General features: G+C 40.3%; 1 long non-coding RNA gene across 2 annotated transcripts; it reads right to left on the minus strand.

Annotated features, from left to right (window-relative positions):
• Window positions 1-1310: 1310 nt before the first annotated feature.
• Window positions 1311-16418, minus strand: LOC128697167 (uncharacterized). 2 transcript variants are annotated; one of them, XR_011394553.1, is made up of 3 exons: window positions 14586-16418; window positions 7188-7316; window positions 1311-2092 (listed from the first exon to the last, which is right to left on the minus strand). It is a non-coding gene; the product is annotated as an uncharacterized lncRNA (long non-coding RNA). The 2 variants fall into 2 exon arrangements; XR_011394552.1 differs by having other exon boundaries at window positions 7184-7316.
• Window positions 16419-19268: the final 2850 nt, after the last annotated feature.

Consider the following 19268-nt stretch of genomic DNA (forward strand, 5'->3'; position numbering starts at 1 on the left):
GGCCACCAGCAGGCATGTCAGACAATGAATTGTCTTCTCTAACATGATGTCTGACAGATGCTACTGAGACTTTAAAATTCCTATTAAACATCATTTCTGCTTGTGTCTTATTAGTGGATGAATGAACAGTTTTCCTATGGTTATTTAAGAACCTACATAGTCTGGTGCTGAGAGATCCAGTTGTAAATTTATGCAAACTTTCCTTCAATGTTCTTTACTGCCGTTTCTGCCCGACCATTTGATGATGGATGGTATGGGGCTGAAGTAATATGTTCAGTACTATTCTTAACAAAGAAGGCTCCCAGTTCTTGTGATACAAAATATGCAGCATTATATGACACAACTATGTTTGGTAGCCCAAAATTACAAAAGGATTTCCTCAGCAATTCAGTAGTAACTGTGGATGTCATGGAACTAGTGACTTGTACATCTAAGAATTTTGAAAAGGAATCCACAATTACTAAAAAATATTTGCCCTCAACTGGGCCTGCATAGTCTATATGGACTCTAGACAATGGTTTCCCAGTGCTGGGCCACTTCCTAGCTTCTGCTTTCATAGCATTGATGCCATTATGGCCAACATGTAAATGCTCTAATATCTTACATCTCAATTTTATTGGCACTACCACTCTATTCCTGTACAAAAATACATCCTCATAAAGAGTCAAATTTGATTTGACTGAAGTATAGTCAGATAAGATACACTGTTCTTGCACCATTCATATTTAACATTACTGATTACTTGGGATAACACAGCATCTTTTCCAGTGTAATAAAGTTGGTAGAATTACCGACAATATGTAAAGTGATTTGAAATTGAATGGTTCAGAGAACCGACATGTTGATAAATTAGACACATGTGCAACTCTTGGGTATCTTTATTGAGGAAACATTTCGCCACACAGTGGCTTCATCAGTCCATATAAAGGAGAATCTTGAAGAACAGGAGGAGAATGAGGTAATCAGTCCCTCAACCTTGAGTCGATGTGGTCAGTCCATCAATCTTGAATAGATGGACTGATGGATTGATGGACTGACCACATCGACTCAAGGTTGAGGGACTGATTACCTCATTCTCCTCCTGTTCTTCAAGATTCTCCTTTATATGGACTGATGAAGCCACTGGGTGGCAAAACGTTTCCTCAATAAAGATACCCAAGAGTTGCACATGTGTCTAATTTATCATCAATATGTAAAGTAAAAGGACACAAGTGCAACTAATGTGACATTTTATTGTGGCAATGTTTCACTCTCCAGGAACTTTATCAAGCCAATGTCTTGATAAAGCTCCTGGAGAGCGAAACGTTGCCACAATAAAATGTCACATTAGTTGCACTTGTGTCCTTTTACTTTACATCTTTTCCAGTATGTTCTTTGAGGTCTTCAAATGACAAATTTTGGAAATCCAGAGAATCTACAAGTCTTACAGATTCCAGAGGTGTACCTGACTTAAACTATAATTTTCAACTGGTATTCTGCTTAATGCATCTGCAATAACATTTTCCTTGCCATCCTTGAATAACAAATCATAATTATACTGAGCTAGTAAGTAAGTAAGTAAGTAAGTAAATTTATTCAGGTATACACAATACAGTTACATAGAATTATCATACATAGCAGCATATGTGTAGAGAACCTGGGATAACCCAAAAAAGTCAGACAGAGTGACTTATTTCCAATGCTGAATTCTTGCATTTGCATTTACTGGAATATATTTCCCTTTTCCAAATAACATTAGCAATGGTTTATGATCTATTTTAGCCACAAACTGTCTCCCTAGCCAAAAATATCTGAATTATTTAACAACAAACACTAAAGCTAGACCTTCTTAATCAAGTTGAGAATAATTTTGTTCTACTGGAGAAAATTTCTTACTAGTAAAATATACAGGTTTTTCCAGGCCATTTAGTTTCTGGAGTAACACACAACCAACACCTACAGAGGAAGCATCAACCTCATTAACAGTAGAGAGTTGTTTCAGGGCTGAAGAGTCCCTCAATTAGTGATACAAGGAGAGCCTTAAATTCTTCTTGTAACTGTTGAAGTATTGCACCATCATGGTAATAACAACCATCATCTTCATGGCAAAGTTCTGAAATTAAAATTCATATAACAATATAAATACAACTGATGATAGCAATTTTGTCACCAATTTACTTCCTGGAATGCAGGTGGGAGAGATACATGTTTTTTTCTTATTAACACATTGGCTGTTTGCCACCAAGGCAGGGTGGCCCGAAAAAGAAAATACTTTCATCATTATTTACTCCATCACTGTCTGGCCAAAGGGGTGCTTACACTACAGTTATAAAACTGCAACATTAACACCCCTCCTTCAGAGTGCAGACACTGTACTTCCCATCTCCAGGACTTTAGTACAGCCTGCTGGTTTCCCTGTTGCCTTGCTCACACTCCAACAGCATGTAAAGTCCTAAAAACCATTTGTCTCCGTTCACTCCTACCAAATACACTCACGCATGCTTGCTGGAAGTCCAAGCCCCTTGCACACAAAACCTCCTTTATTCCCTCCCTCGAACTATTCCTAGGCCGACCCCTACCCTGCCTTCCCTCCACTACAGATTCATGCACTCTTGAAGTCATTCTATTTTGTTCCATCCTCTCTACATGTCTGAACCACCTCAATAACCCTTCCTCATCCCTCTGGATAATAGTTTTGGTAATCCCACACCTCCTACTAATTTCCAAACTACGAATTCTCAGTATTATATTCACACCACACATTGCCCTCAGACATGACATCTCCACTACCTCCAGCCTTCTCCTTGTTGCAACATTCACCACCCATGTTTCACACCCATTCAAGAGTGTTGGTAAAACTATACTCTCATACATTCCCCCCTTTGCTTCCACGGACAAAGTTCTTTGTCTCCACAGACTCCTAAGTGCACCACTCACCTTTTTTCCCCTCATCAATTCTATGATTCACCTCATCCTTCATAGACCCATCTGCTGACACGTCTAATCTCAAATATCTCAATACATTCACCTCCTCCATACTTTCTCCCTACAATCTGATATCTAATCTTTTGTCACCTATTTTTTTTTGTTATCCTCATCACCTTACTCTTTCCTATATTCACTTTTAATTTTCTTCTTTTACATACCCTACCAAATTCATCCACCAACCTCTGCAACAGTGTCATCAGCAAAAAGCAACTGTGACAACTCTCACTTTGTGTTAGATTCTTTATCTTTTAACCCCACACCTCTTGCCAACACCCGAGCATTCACTTCTCTTACAACACCATCTATAAATATATTGAACAACCATGGTGACATCACACATCCTTGTCTAAGGCATACTTTTACTGAGAAATAATCTCCCTCTCTCCTACATATTCTAACCTAAGCCTCACTATCCTCATAAAAACTCTTCACTGCTTTCAGTACTCTACCTCCTATTCCATACACCTGCAACATCTGCCACATTGCCCCCCCCTATCCACCCTGTCATATGCCTTTTCAAATCCATAAATGCCACAAAAACCTCTTTACTCTTATCTAAATACTGTTTACCCATATGTTTCACTGTAAACACTTGGTCTACACTCCCCCTACCTTTCCTAAAATCTCCTTGTTCATCTGCTATCCTCTCTGTCTTACTCTTAATTCTTTCAATAATAACTCTACCATACACTTTACCAGGTATACTCAACAGACTTATTCCCCTATAATTTTTGCACTCTCTTTTGTCCCCTTTGCCTTTATACAAAAGAACTATGCATGCTCTCTGCCAATCCCTAGGTACCTTACCCTCTTCCATACAATTAACATTACTATCTTTATCCCATCAATCCCAGCTGCCTTACCCCCTTTCATTCTACCTACTGCCTCACGAACTTCCCCCACACTCACAACTGGCTCTTCCTCACTCCTACGAGATGTTATTCCTCCTTGCCCTATACATGAAACCACAGCTTCCCTATCTTCATCAACATTTAACAATTCCTCAAAATATTCCCTCCATCTTCCCAATACCTCTAACTCTCCATTTAATAACTCTCCTCTCCTATTTTTAACTGACAAATCCATATGTTCCCTAGGTTTCCTCAACTTATTAATCTCACTCCAAAACTTTTTCTTATTTTCAACAAAATTTGTTGATAACATCTCATCCACTCCCTCATTTGCTCTCTTTTTACATTGCTTCACCACTCTCTTAATTAACCTCTCTTTCTCTCCATATACTCTTCCCTCCTTGCATCACTTCTTTGTACAAACCTCTCATATGCTAACTTTTTCTCCCTTACTACTTACATCATCATTCCACCAATCACTCTTCTTCTCTCCCACACTCACTTTCCTGTAACCACAAACTTCTGCTGAACACTCTAACACTACATACATAAATCTATCCATACATCTTCGACCCCATTGCCTATACTCTCACTAGCCCATCTATCCTCCAATAGTTGTTTATATCTTACCTCAACTACCTCCACTTTTAGTTTATAAACCTTCACCTCTCTGTTACTTGCTTCTTCTTTTTTCCTTGTATCTCATCTACCTTTTACTCTCACTGTAGCTACAACTAAAAAGTAATCTGATATATCTGTGGTCCCTCTATAAACATGTACATCCTGAAGTCTACCCAACAGTCTTTTATCTACCAATATGTAGTCCAACAAACTACTCTCATTACACCCTACATCATATCTTGTATGAATATGCATATACACGAATAAAACAGTAAATCTATTCCACTATAAATTACAGTAATGAAATGAGCTTTTTCTTGTTGAGGAAATCATTGTTCCATTCATCACAGGAGAGCATCCAGAACCAGAGGCCATTCATATTCCACAAGGTGTCTGGACAAGGAGCTTCAACCTTGGTATACAACCAGCTCCGATTTGCTCACCAGAGCTCAAGCACTTGATGCACTTAATAAGGACTCCATACATGACTCCACCAGCACACCTGTAAAAACCATTAGGTTACATAAAATAAAAATGCTAAAATATTAAAATTTTCTACCTGATATTTATTTCAGTTGAAGTGGAATCTTGCATACACATGGGTTGTGGATTATGTATGTATACAGTGGTACCTCGGGATACAAACAGCTCAAAACTCAAACAATTATGTAAGTGTATTTATGTAAGTGCTTTTGTAAGTACAGTGGACCCCCGGTTAACAATATTTTTTCACTCCAGAAGTATGTTCAGGTGCCAGTACTGACCGAATTTGTTCCCATAAGAAATATTGTGAAGTAGATTAGTCCATTTCAGACCCCCAAATATACACGTACAAACGCACTTACATAAATACACTTACATAATTGGTCACATTCGGAGGTAATCGTTATGCGGGGGTCCACTGTATATGTTTGGGGGTCTGAAACAGATTAATCTAATTTACATTATTCCTTATGGGAACAAATTCGTTCAGTACCGGCACTTGAACAGCCTTCCGGAATGAAATAAATTCGTATCCCGAGGTACCACTGCATACATTTTTTCCCACAAACCGGCCATATCCCACCAAGGCAGGGTGATATAAAAAGTAAAATGAAGGTTTCAGAAGAAGGGGTTACTAGCCCCTTGCTCCTGGCATGTTAGTCGCCGCTTACCACACACATGGTTTATTGAGAAAGAATTCTGTTCCACTTCCCCATGGAGATAAGTGGAAATAAACAAAACATGAACTAGTATGAAAACAGAATAAAAGCTGGAGGGGTGTGTATATATATGCTTGTGGATGAATGGTTCCGAGAACCGACATGTTGATAAATTAGACACATGTGCAACTCTTGGGTATCTTTATTGAGGAAACGTTTCGCCACACAGTGGCTTCATCAGTCCGTACGTAGGAGAAACTTGAAGAACAGGAGGAGAATGAGGTAATCAGTCCCTCAACCTTGAGTCGATGTGTTCAGTCCAGACTGATGGACTGAACACATCGACTCAAGGTTGAGGGACTGATTACCTCATTCTCCTCCTGTTCTTCAAGATTCTCCTTTATATGGACTGATGAAGCCACTGTGTGGTGAAACGTTTCCTCAATAAAGATACCCAAGAGTTGCACATGTGTCTAATTTATCAACATATATGCTTGTACATGCATGTGTAGTGTGACCTAAGTGTAAGTAGAAGTAGCCAAACGTACCTGAAACCTTGCATGTTTATGAGACAGAAAAAAAGACACCAGCAATCCTACCATCATGTAATACAATTACAGGTTTCCACATCACACTCACCTGGTAGGATGGTAGTACCTCCCTGGGCGGTCGCTGTCTACCAACCTACTACCTAGACAATTATGTTTATTTTTTTTTAACACTTCAGCCATCTCCCACCGAGGCACGTTGACCCCCCCCCAAAAAAAAAGAAAATCCCAAAAAGAAAAAACTTTCATCATTCAACACTTTCACCATCACCTACACATAATCACTGTCTTTGCAGAGGTGCTCAGACACGACAGCTTAGACGTCCCCCCAAACTGCCAATATCCCAAACCACTCCATTAAAGTGCAGGTACTGTACTTCCCATTTCCAGGACTCAAGTCCTGCTAACCAGTTTCCCTGAATCCCTTCACAAAATATTACCCTGCTCACACTCCAACAACTCATCATGTCCAGAAAACCACTCATCTCCATTCATTCCTATCTAACATGCTCAGGCACGTTTGCTGGAAGTCCAAGCCCCTCGCCCACAAAACCTGCTTTACCCCCTCCCTCCAACCTTTTCGGGGCCGACCCCTACTCCGCCTTCCTTTCCCTACAGATTTATACGCTCTCTAAGTCATTCTATTTTGTTCCATTCTCTCTAAATGACCAAACCACCTCAACAGCCCCTCTTCAGCCCCTCTTCAGCCCCCTTGACTAAAACTTTTAGTAACTCCACACCTCTTCCTAATTTCCACACTATGAATTCTCTGCATAATATTTACACCACACACTGCCCTTAGACACAGCATCTACACTGCTTCCAGCTGCCCCCTCACTGCAGCATTTACAACCCAAGCCTCACACCCATGTAAGTGTTGGTACCTCTATACTCTCATACATTCCCTTCTTTGCCTCATGGATGACGATCTATGTCTCCACAGATACCTCAACGCACCACTCACTTTTTTTCCTTCATCAATTCTATGGCTGACCTCATCCTTCATAAACTCATCCCATGTTTATATCAGTAAAAAATAATGAGAAATCCTTACTTACAAGAGCTGTTTTAATCCAGTCGTAGTACAACAAATCCCTCATGTTTGCTGGATTACATACTAGTGGACCATAAATCCCAAGTTTGCATTCACCATAGCTGTCCTGTCATGGGTCATCTTCACCTTGATCCTGTGGAGTTACATGAAAATGAAAATGAAAGTGTTTATTTCCTTGCATAGCTTACAATGTGTGGTTTCCATATCATAAAATATTAATTACAAAGAAGGCCATTAGCATGCCTAGGTATTTCAGACAGATTGATCATAATTCTTAGTCTATATTGACACAAGTTATGGAGCAGTACATTTTAATATACATACATAATTAATACAAAATAATACTTTATGTGCCAAGTATGTTGTAATAGGACTACAGAAATAAATCCTAGCCATATACTGTACAACATTTGTTCAATTAAATAACTTGGGTATGGTACCATCCTGCGGATGCTACTATACAGAGGTACCTATTTACTACTTGGCCTATCATAAATTGTATCATAAATTGTACTACCTCATATTAACAATAGAGTGAATATTGACTGTATTCTACCACTGCTTAGACTTAAGTAATCTATAAGTATACAGTGGACCCCCGCTTAACGATTACCTCCCAATGCGACCAATTATGTAAGTGTATTTATGTAAGTGCATTTGTACGTGTATGTTTGGGGGTCTGAAATGGACTAATCTACTTCACAATATTCCTTATGGGAACAAATTTGGTCAGTACTGGCACCTGAACATACTTCTGGAATGAAAAAATATCGTTAACCGGGGGTCCACTGTATTAGGTTAAGTCTGCCCAAAATGCCTCGGCATGATAGTGGCTTTCTTTGCTTCAATCATACTATGATATGTAAACACACACTGTAACCTCAGAAAAGAAATAAATGTTTGATTTTTTTATTTATTTTTTATGGTGAAAAGATGTGCCCAATGTCTCCTAGTGCCTTAGGATCGAGGCCAGGAACCTTTGCCCGAAATGCCTAGCCATGCTAGGTGTTCTAGTGGCCCCCTCTGTAATTAGTATTTTATTACATGTAAACCACACAATAACCAAAATCTGTAAACCCCGCATTGTAATCCTTATAGAGAATAAGCTCTGATTTGATTTGGCTCACATCTGGAGGACCTGGCTTCAATCCCAACACTAGTGGAAACATTGGCCATGTTGAAGGAAGTTAGTATGTCTACTTAGATACAGGTACACATAAGTACAATTATCATACATACTAACCTATGTGTGAATTACCCAGGATAACCCCGCTAGGAATTTTTATTGACCTAAGAAAAGCGTTTGACACAAACTTGGCCACTATGGTATAAGAGGCCATGCGCTTGCATATTTTAAATCCTACCTTTCTAATAGGTATCAGTATGTCACCATTAAAGACACAGCCTCATCAATACGGCCACTTGATACTGGAGTTCCGCAGGGAAGTATCCTTAGACCCCTGCTCTTCCTCATTTACATCAATGATCTTCCAAACATATCCCAACACCTGAAACCCATTCTCTTTGCTGATGACACGACTTATGTCATCTCCCACCCTAATCTTGCCACCCTCAACACCATTGTTAATGAGGAGCTGCTCAAAATATCGACTTGGATGACAGCCAATAAACTTACACTTAACACTGACAAAACCTACTATATTATGTTTGGTAGCAGAGCAGGTGTTGCGCAACTTAACATTAAGATCGACAACACTCTAATTGCCAGACATAATGAGGGCAAATTGCTTGGCCTATACCTCGACAACAACCTAAATTTCAGCACCCATATCCAACACATAAAAAAAGTATCCAAAATGGTGGGGATCCTCTCCAAGATACAATATTAAGTACCGCAAACTGCCCTTCTCACACTATACCATTCACTTATATACCCATACCTCACCTATGCTATCTGTGCTTGGGGTTCAACTGCAGCAACACACCTAGATAAGATAAGATAAGATGAGATTTCGTTCGGATTTTCAACCCCAGAGGGTTAGCCACCCAGGATAACCCAAGAAAGTCAGTGCATCATCGAGGACTGTCTAACTTATTTCCATTGGGGTCCTTAATCTTGTCCCCCAGGATGCGACCCACACCAGTTGACTAGCACCCAGGTACCTATTTGCTGCTAGGTGAACAGGACAACAGGTGTAAGGAAACGTGTCGAAATGTTTCCACCCGCCGGGAATCGAACCCGGGCCCTCCATGTGTGAAGCGGGAGCTTTAGCCACCAGGCCACCGGGCCCAACAAAAAGCCGCAGTAAGAATAATCACTAAATCCCATCCCTGGCAACACCCCCCCCCACTCTTCATAGATCTAAACTTACTCCCTGTTCAGAACATCCACACTTACTACTGTGCAATCTATATCTACAGGACCTTAAATTCCAATATTAACCTTGACCTAAAATGCTTTCTTGATAGTTGTGACAGGATCCACAGGCATAACACCAGACACAAACATCTCTATGACATTCCCCGTGTTCGACTAAACCTTTACAAAAATTCAATGTATTTCAAAGGAGCTAAAATCTGGAACACCCTACCTGAGAACTCTAGAACTGCAGACACATTCATCACTTTCAAAACTACAGTTAGAAAACATCTTATCTCCCTGACCCACCCCAACAACTAACTACATGATCACCACCTGGTGGTTCACAATTACACTCACTCACCCACTGACTATAAACCCAAAAATACTAATCTTAATCTTAAAATAATAAATCCTAACTAGTCATAAGTTTTGCCTATGATATTCAAATATAGACACCTTGTATTGTGCCAAAACAAAAGCATTCACAGTGCTAAACTCACAAATTATGATGTAGTCACTTAGCCCTAATACCATAATCTGTCAAGATTTAATGTTAAGAATTAATCTAAGTCTGCTCGAAATGCCTAGCCATGCTAGGTGTCCTAGTGGCCCCCTCTGTAATGCCTAGCCATGCTAGGTATCCTAGTGGCCCCCTCTGTAATGCCTAGCCATGCTAGGTGTCCTAGTGGCCCCCTCTGTAATGCCTAGCCATGCTAGGTGTCCTAGTGGCCCCCTCTGTAATGCCTAGCCATGCTAGGTGTCCTAGTGGTCCCCTCTGTAATGCCTAGCCATGCTAGGTGTCCTAGTGGCCCCCTCTGTAATGCCTAGCCATGCTAGGTGTCCTAGTGGTCCCCTCTGTAATGCCTAGCCATGCTAGGTGTCCTAGTGGTCCCCTCTGTAATGCCTAGCCATGCTAGGTGTCCTAGTGGCCCCCTCTGTAATGCCTAGCCATGCTAGGTGTCCTAGTGGCCCCCTCTGTAATGCCTAGCCATGCTAGGTGTCCTAGTGGTCCCCTCTGTAATGCCTAGCCATGCTAGGTGTCCTAGTGGTCCCCTCTGTAATGCCTAGCCATGCTAGGTGTCCTAGTGGTCCCCTCTGTAATACCTAGCCATGCTAGGTGTCCTAGTGGTCCCCTCTGTAATGCCTAGCCATGCTAGGTATCCTAGTGGCCCCCTCTGTAATGCCTAGCCATGCTAGGTGTCCTAGTGGCCCCCTCTGTAATGCCTAGCCATGCTAGGTATCCTAGTGGCCCCCTCTGTAATGCCTAGCCATGCTAGGTGTCCTAGTGGCCCCCTCTGTAATGCCTAGCCATGCTAGGTGTCCTAGTGGTCCCCTCTGTAATGCCTAGCCATGCTAGGTGTCCTAGTGGTCCCCTCTGTAATGCCTAGCCATGCTAGGTGTCCTAGTGGTCCCCTCTGTAATACCTAGCCATGCTAGGTGTCCTAGTGGTCCCCTCTGTAATGCCTAGCCATGCTAGGTATCCTAGTGGCCCCCTCTGTAATGCCTAGCCATGCTAGGTGTCCTAGTGGCCCCCTCTGTAATGCCTAGCCATGCTAGGTATCCTAGTGGCCCCCTCTGTAATGCCTAGCCATGCTAGGTGTCCTAGTGGCCCCCTCTGTAATGCCTAGCCATGCTAGGTATCCTAGTGGTCCCCTCTGTAATTAGTATTTTATAACATGTAAACCACACAATACCCAAAACCTGTAAACCCCACATTGTAACCATTATAGAGAATAAACTTGAATTGAATTGAATTGAAAAATCAGACAAAGTGACTTATTTTCATTGGGGTCCTGAAGTAAGCTTATTCAGGTACAGGTGCACATAAATACAGTTACATAAATTATCATACATAGCAGCATATGTGTAGATGACCTAGAATAGCCAAAAAAGTCAGAGAAAGTGACTTATTTCCACTGGCGTCCTATTGCCAAAGTTCACCTAGCAGTAAGTAGGTACCTGCCCAAAATGTCTATGCATGCTAATGGCCTTCTTTGTAATTAATACTTTATAACATGTAAACCACACATTGTAAGCTCCACAAGGAAATAAACATTGTCAATTGTCAACCTGTGTTAGCAGACTGTTGTGGGTGGCATTCTGCACAAGATCATCAAAGAACAAAAATTAAAATAAGTGAATATTATGCTATCTTATGATCTCAACAGTTCCTTGGATCAAGAGGTATTCACCTCTAGATGATAAGATAAGATTTCATTTCGATTTTTAACCCCGGAGGGCTAGCCACCCAGGATAACCCAAGAAAGTCAGTGCGTCATCGAGGACTGTTTGTCTTATTTCCATTGGGGTCCTCAATCTTGTTCCCCAGGATGCGACCCAAACCAGTCGACTAACACCCAGGTACCTATTTGCTGCTAGGTGAACTGGACAACAGGTGTAAGGAAAAGCGTTGAAATGTTTCCACCCCACCGGGAATCGAACCCTGGCCCTGTGTGTGTGTGGAGCGAGAGCTTTGCCAGCCAAAAATGCAAATTGCTCACTAATAACCATAATTATATGTTGTAAGTTTATTCAGGTATAGGTATACATAAGTACAATTATCATACATAGTAATATAAGTTTAAATTACCCACCAGGGTAACCCAAAAAGTAAGACAGTGACCACTGACTGCTCCATTGCTTATTAAGTTTCTAATCAAACTCAGCAATGCCTATACTCACCTAGAAATTAATGAAACTCAAGTTTCTTCAAGATAAAGGTAGTTTGATAAGAGGTTCTCATTAAAAATGAAGGACCACAATGGAAATACGTAAGTCACTTTGACTTTTTTGGGTTATCTTGGGTAATTTACACATATATTACTATGTATGATAAGTGTACTTAACTGTACCCGTATCTAAATAAACTTACTTACTCCTAAGAAAGGCCACCAGAGCTGAGGCCTAAATAAGGCCTACTTTCTGGGAGTCCAGAAAAAATGATAAACATGGGCTGGAATTATAACGAAAAACTTTCCTTTGGAAAGAAAATTTTGGTTCCATATTAAGTCAGGTGGACAGGGACCCTGATGGAAATAAGTCACTTTGTCTGACTTTTTTTGGGGTATCATGGTGGGTAATTTACACACGTTACTATGCAAGCAGACGTCAACCAAATCTTTACATGGGCTGCAGAAAACAACATGAAGTTTGTGATGTAGTTCAGCTGGGCTTGTGAGGTCTCTGGAGAGACCTAATTTAACCAATTATATGGTCACACCTTGCTTTGGCAAACGTCTGTAGCCACGCCCATGTCTGAGGTCTTTTGTTCTTGACGGCGTCAAATCCAGGCGTCAGGTCGTACACGTGGTTGTGGAGGGTGCTTGGACCACCATAAAAGCCCAAGGAAGAGCTGAGTAGGGAGATTCGGGCAGAGCTCTGGCCTGGGAGTAGAGCTGAGCTGGAGAGTCTCGGGAGGAGAGACTGTTGGAGATTCGAGCGGAGCTCTGGCCTGTGAGCAGAGCTGAGCTGGAGAGTCTTGGGAGGAGAGACTGTTGGAGGCAGTGGGCAGAGTACTGGCTTGGAGCAGTACTCGTGCTGTGTAGGTCTTGGGACCTGTGGCTTAGTTCCTGTAGTGAACTGTCCTCTGTACTATATTGTAAGTTATATTCATTTTCGTCAAGTTGATTGTGTTCCCTGTCTCACTGCTTATGTGTACCATCCCATTTATCTAAACCCCGATGATGTACTCCTGTTCCCAAATATATTATTGTACAAGGACTTAATAATAAAACTGTGTTTGAGTAGAATAGTAATATTCACTGTCCCCGTTATTTATTCTTATTTCCATTTATTTACGTTTAGTTAAAGTAGTGAGAGGGTGAGTAGTGTGGAGTGGTGGGTAGAGTAATGAGAGGTGAAGTTGTAGTCACCAGTGACCTTACATTATCTACCAACCTCCGCTAATCATCTCTCCTACCACTTCGCCTGCCTGTCCCCTGCCTACTGACTCCCTCCTCTTACCCCCATATTCCCCTAATCATTACCCCCCTACATGACAAGTTCAATGAAGAGAAATTTTAGCTACTCAGATGTGGAAAACTTGAGGAAATTAAAACTTTATCAGAGTGTATAAAACAAATTCTAACCACACAATAGAGTGAAAAACTAATGTGAAAGATCTGGAAGTGATAATGTCAGAGGATTTCACCTTCAAAGACCATGACAATGTATCTACCTCATCTGCTAGAAAAATATAATGAGAACCTTCAAAACTAGGGATGCAAAGCCCATGATGATTCTCTTTAAATTGCTTGTTCTCTCTAGGCTGGAATATTGCTGTACACAAGTGCATAAAAAAATATTAAACTAAAACACTAACGGCCCCCATCAAGGCTGGTGAAATTGTTGACCTGGAGAATATACAGAGAACTTTCATAGCACGTCTAAGTACACAAAGCAACTAAATTACTGGCAACGGTTGAAATCCCCTGGATTTGTATTCCCTGGAACACAGGCGAGAAAGATACATGATAATATATACTTGGAAAATCCTAGAGGGATTAGTACCAAACTTGCACATGAAAATCACTCCCTATGAAACCAAAAGACTCGGCAGGAGATGCAACAGTCCTTCAGTGAGAAGCAGGGGCGCCACGAGTACACTGAGAGACAACACGATAAGTGTCAGGGGCCCAAGACTGTTCAACTGCCTCCCAGCATACATAAAGGGGATTACAAATAGACTCCTGGCTGTTTTCAAGAAAGCACTGGACAGACACCTGAAGTAAGTATTTGATCAGCTGGGCTGTGGTTTGTACATAGGTTTATGTGCAGCCAGCAGTAACAGTCTGGTTCATCAGGCCCTGATCCACCATGAGGCCTGGTCTCAGACAGGGCCATGGGGGTGTTGACCCCTGAAACCTTCTCCAGGTAAACTCCAGGTATGTGTAACATTTTGTGTAACTGTATCTATGTGTACCTGTACCTCAATAAATTAAATCATATAACTCATAGATGGAGCTTTTGGTAAGTAAGTTTATTCAGGCATACATAAATTCAGTTACATAGATTATCATACATAGCAGTATATGTGTAGACAGCCTGGGATAACCAAAAAAGTCAGATAAAGTGACTTACGTATTTCCACCGAGGTCCTCTTGACATCTGACCAAGACCTTCCACTGGCTTACCAGTACTAACACCTGCAGAGCCAGAATTAGCAACTCTGCATTAACACCAGTGCTAAAGCCCCTCAAAAAAAAAAAGAGCGAAATCTCTCATACTGTTGTTTTTGTTTTTATATAAATCACCGACAGCTTGAGCAAATCTGAAAAGGAAAAAAAGAGGGATATTTGTCTGAGAAATGAAAATACTTGTTTATAAATTAATAAATTTATTTAGAACATTTTAAACTTCAATAAAATCTTATTGAATTTACTCTATTTTGACTTTTATTTGACTCATTTTCTCATGAACATAAAACTAAAGAAAGTTTAATATTTTAACACAAAGTACAAATATAAAATTAATACTTATTCCACTGAAAAAAAATTCTCTTCCTCTTCTAATTAACATTTTTGTTTCCATTTTTATTTTGCCTTTCTGTCTTATTCTCATTCCTTCTGATTCTTTCTGGGTCTTCCATTTTTTCACAGCTCCTGTATTTTCTTAGTTCTCACTTCATCTGCTTTCTAATCTTTCATTATCTTACCTTATTGCTTTTCCATTTTCCTCTTATCATCCCTGTTTTTTCTGTCCTCTATTTAGCTATTCTTGCCTCTTTTCAAAAGATATACTGAATATTTGTGCACCTAAAGTCAGTTCCTGATCAGCCGGGCTGTGGCTCGTACGTTGGTTTGCGTGCAGCCAGCAGCAACAGCCTGGTTGATCAGGCGCTGATCCACCAGGAGGCCTGGTCACAGACCGGGCCGCGGGGGCGTTGACCCCCGAAACTCTCTCCAGGTAAACTCCAGGTAATACTGCAATCTACAAGGGTCACAGCCTACAAAGATCACACATAAGGACAAAGAATAAAATTTAAGTGTAGGTTGTTGTGATAGAAACACAGGCCTTATCTCTAGGCTTTATTGAACATAGAATCTTCATAGTACTTCTGCAACAACAAAATATAATGACTAGTACATCTAATAACGGCTTCTACAGGGATGGTGATATCTTGCATATGTCAAGAGAAAAGTTATAACTACAGGCAACATATTTAAACTCACCATGTAATCTGCATCACTAATAGAAGAGAAGAGAATCACACACCATGTGTTGGCGCCCATGATACACACCAAACTGTTGTTGTTGTTAAGGGCCCCGAGAGGTGGTGCAGTATTATCCTGCTGCTGCTCCCCACAGGAGAAGTATCACTACATAGGGATCACATACTGACAGGGTGAGGTCTACATACATACTGTACAGTCCATGAGGGTCACATACTCTGTGGGAACCTACAAGGATCATACACATACTGTAGATCCCATAAGGATCACATACAATGGAATCCACAAGGGTCATAAATTTTGTAGGAATCTACAAGGGTCACACACATACTGTAGATCCCACAAGGATCACATACAATGGAATCCATGAGGGTCTCATTCTGTAGGAACCTACAGGGATCATACACATACTGTAAATCCCACAAGGTAACCCTCATGTGTTCTACGACAAAGTGCTAAACCCACACACACACACCCTTGAAGGGATCTCACACTCAAAAGTCCTACCAAAGCCTATTACTATTATATTCACAGGTAAGCGCTAAACTTGTAAGAGGTCATACACCACTTAGGTAATGACGAGGCAACAAGTCAGTCACAGAAGAGACTCCAATAACTCGAATCAAGAACACTTCAAAGGCATCAACCCACAATTCTTGAAGGATTCCTGAAGCCTAAGTGAAACCAGGCTACCAAACAAACATATATTTTTAAAGTCATATATTACTGACAAAACATTTTAAGCTTATATTTAGAGTACAATAATACACAACCACACACACATACACACACATATATATATATATATATATATATATATATATATATATATATATATATATATATATATATATATATATATAAATGTATATAAACACTGATCTCTGGCTGAAGGAGACTCGAACCTACGAACCTTAGGACAAGGTACGCAGTGCTTTACCAATCTACCCACACTGGACAATACCTTGGCGTGTAGCATGTGCTACACGTTTGATCCAAGGCAGCCAGCTTTCAGGGAGAAGGCTTACAGCTTTTCATCTCATCCCCTGCATGCATCAGCCTTACTAGAGATTTTAACAATGCAAGGAATTCGCGAGAGCAGGCGAAATATACACAAACATACATACATATATATATATATATATATATATATATATATATATGTTTGTTTATATTATTTTATTTTTTTTTTTATTATCACACCGGCCGATTCCCACCAAGGCAGGGTGGCCCGAAAAAGAAAAACTTTCACCATCATTCACTCCATCACTGTCTTGCCAGAAGGGTGCTTTACACTACAGTTTTTAAACTGCAACATTAACACCCCTCCTTCAGAGTGCAGGCACTGTACTTCCCATCTCCAGGACTCAAGTCCGGCCTGCCGGTTTCCCTGAATCCCTTCATAAATGTTACTTTGCTCACACTCCAACAGCACGTCAAGTATTAAAAACCATTTGTCTCCATTCACTCCTATCAAACACGCTCACGCATGCCTGCTGGAAGTCCAAGCCCCTCGCACACAAAACCTCCTTTACCCCCTCCCTCCAACCCTTCCTAGGCCGACCCCTACCCCGCCTTCCTTCCACTACAGACTGATACACTCTTGAAGTCATTCTGTTTCGCTCCATTCTCTCTACATGTCCGAACCACCTCAACAACCCTTCCTCAGCCCTCTGGACAACAGTTTTGGTAATCCCGCACCTCCTCCTAACTTCCAAACTACGAATTCTCTGCATTATATTCACACCACACATTGCCCTCAGACATGACATCTCCACTGCCTCCAGCCTTCTCCTCGCTGCAACATTCATCACCCACGCTTCACACCCATATAAGAGCGTTGGTAAAACTATACTCTCATACATTCCCCTCTTTGCCTCCAAGGACAAAGTTCTTTGTCTCCACAGACTCCTAAGTGCACCACTCACTCTTTTTCCCTCATCAATTCTATGATTCACCTCATCTTTCATAGACCCATCCGCTGACACGTCCACTCCCAAATATCTGAATACGTTCACCTCCTCCATACTCTCTCCCTCCAATCTGATATTCAATCTTTCATCACCTAATCTTTTTGTTATCCTCATAGCCTTACTCTTTCCTGTATTCACCTTTAATTTTCTTCTTTTGCACACCCTACCAAATTCATCCACCAATCTCTGCAACTTCTCTTCAGAATCTCCCAAGAGCACAGTGTCATCAGCAAAGAGCAGCTGTGACAACTCCCACTTTGTGTGTGATTCTTTATCTTTTAACTCCACGCCTCTTGCCAAGACCCTCGCATTTACTTCTCTTACAACCCCATCTATAAATATATTAAACAACCACGGTGACATCACACATCCTTGTCTAAGGCCTACTTTTACTGGGAAAAAATTTCCCTCTTTCCTACATACTCTAACTTGAGCCTCACTATCCTCGTAAAAACTCTTCACTGCTTTCAGTAACCTACCTCCTACACCAGACACTTGCAACATCTGCCACATTGCCCCCCTATCCACCCTGTCATACGCCTTTTCCAAATCCATAAATGCCACAAAGACCTCTTTAGCCTTATCTAAATACTGTTCACTTATATGTTTCACTGTAAACACCTGGTCCACACACCCCCTACCTTTCCTAAAGCCTCCTTGTTCATCTGCTATCCTATTCTCCGTCTTACTCTTAATTCTTTCAATTATAACTCTACCATACACTTTACCAGGTACACTCAACAGACTTATCCCCCTATAATTTTTGCACTCTCTTTTATCCCCTTTGCCTTTATACAAAGGAACTATGCATGCTCTCTGCCAATCCCTAGGTACCTTACCCTCTTCCATACATTTATTAAATAATTGCACCAACCACTCCAAAACTATATCCCCACCTGCTTTTAACATATATATATATATATATATATATATATATATATATATATATATATATATATATATATATATCTATATATATATATATATATATATATATATATTATATATATATATATATAGTTCCTTGATAAAGTGAGTAGTCACGAAAGCGCTTGGAATTTCTCTATTCTTTCAGAGTGGTTGTTTTGCATATATATATATATATATATATATATATATATATATATATATATATATATATATATATATATATATATATATATATATATATATATATATATATATATAATCTATATATATACAGTGGACCCCCGGTTAACGATATTTTTTCACTCCAGAAGTATGTTCAGGTGCCAGTACTGACCGAATTTGTTCCCATAAGAAATATTGTGAAGTAGATTAGTCCATTTCAGACCCCCAAACATACACGTACAAACGCACTTATATAAATACACTTACATAATTGGTCACATTCGGAGGTAATCGTTATGCGGGGGTCCACTGTATATATATATATATATATATATATATATATATATATATATATATATATATATATATATATACAGAGGACCCCCAGTTAACGATATTTTTTCACTCCAGAAGTATGTTCAGGTGCCAGTACTGACCAAATTTGTTCCCATAAGGAATATTGTGAAGTAGATTAGTCCATTTCAAACCCCCAAACATACACGTACAAACGCACTTACATAATTACA

Source organism: Cherax quadricarinatus, chromosome 89 (assembly GCF_038502225.1).
Source record: "Cherax quadricarinatus isolate ZL_2023a chromosome 89, ASM3850222v1, whole genome shotgun sequence".
Lineage (NCBI taxonomy): Eukaryota > Metazoa > Arthropoda > Malacostraca > Decapoda > Parastacidae > Cherax > Cherax quadricarinatus.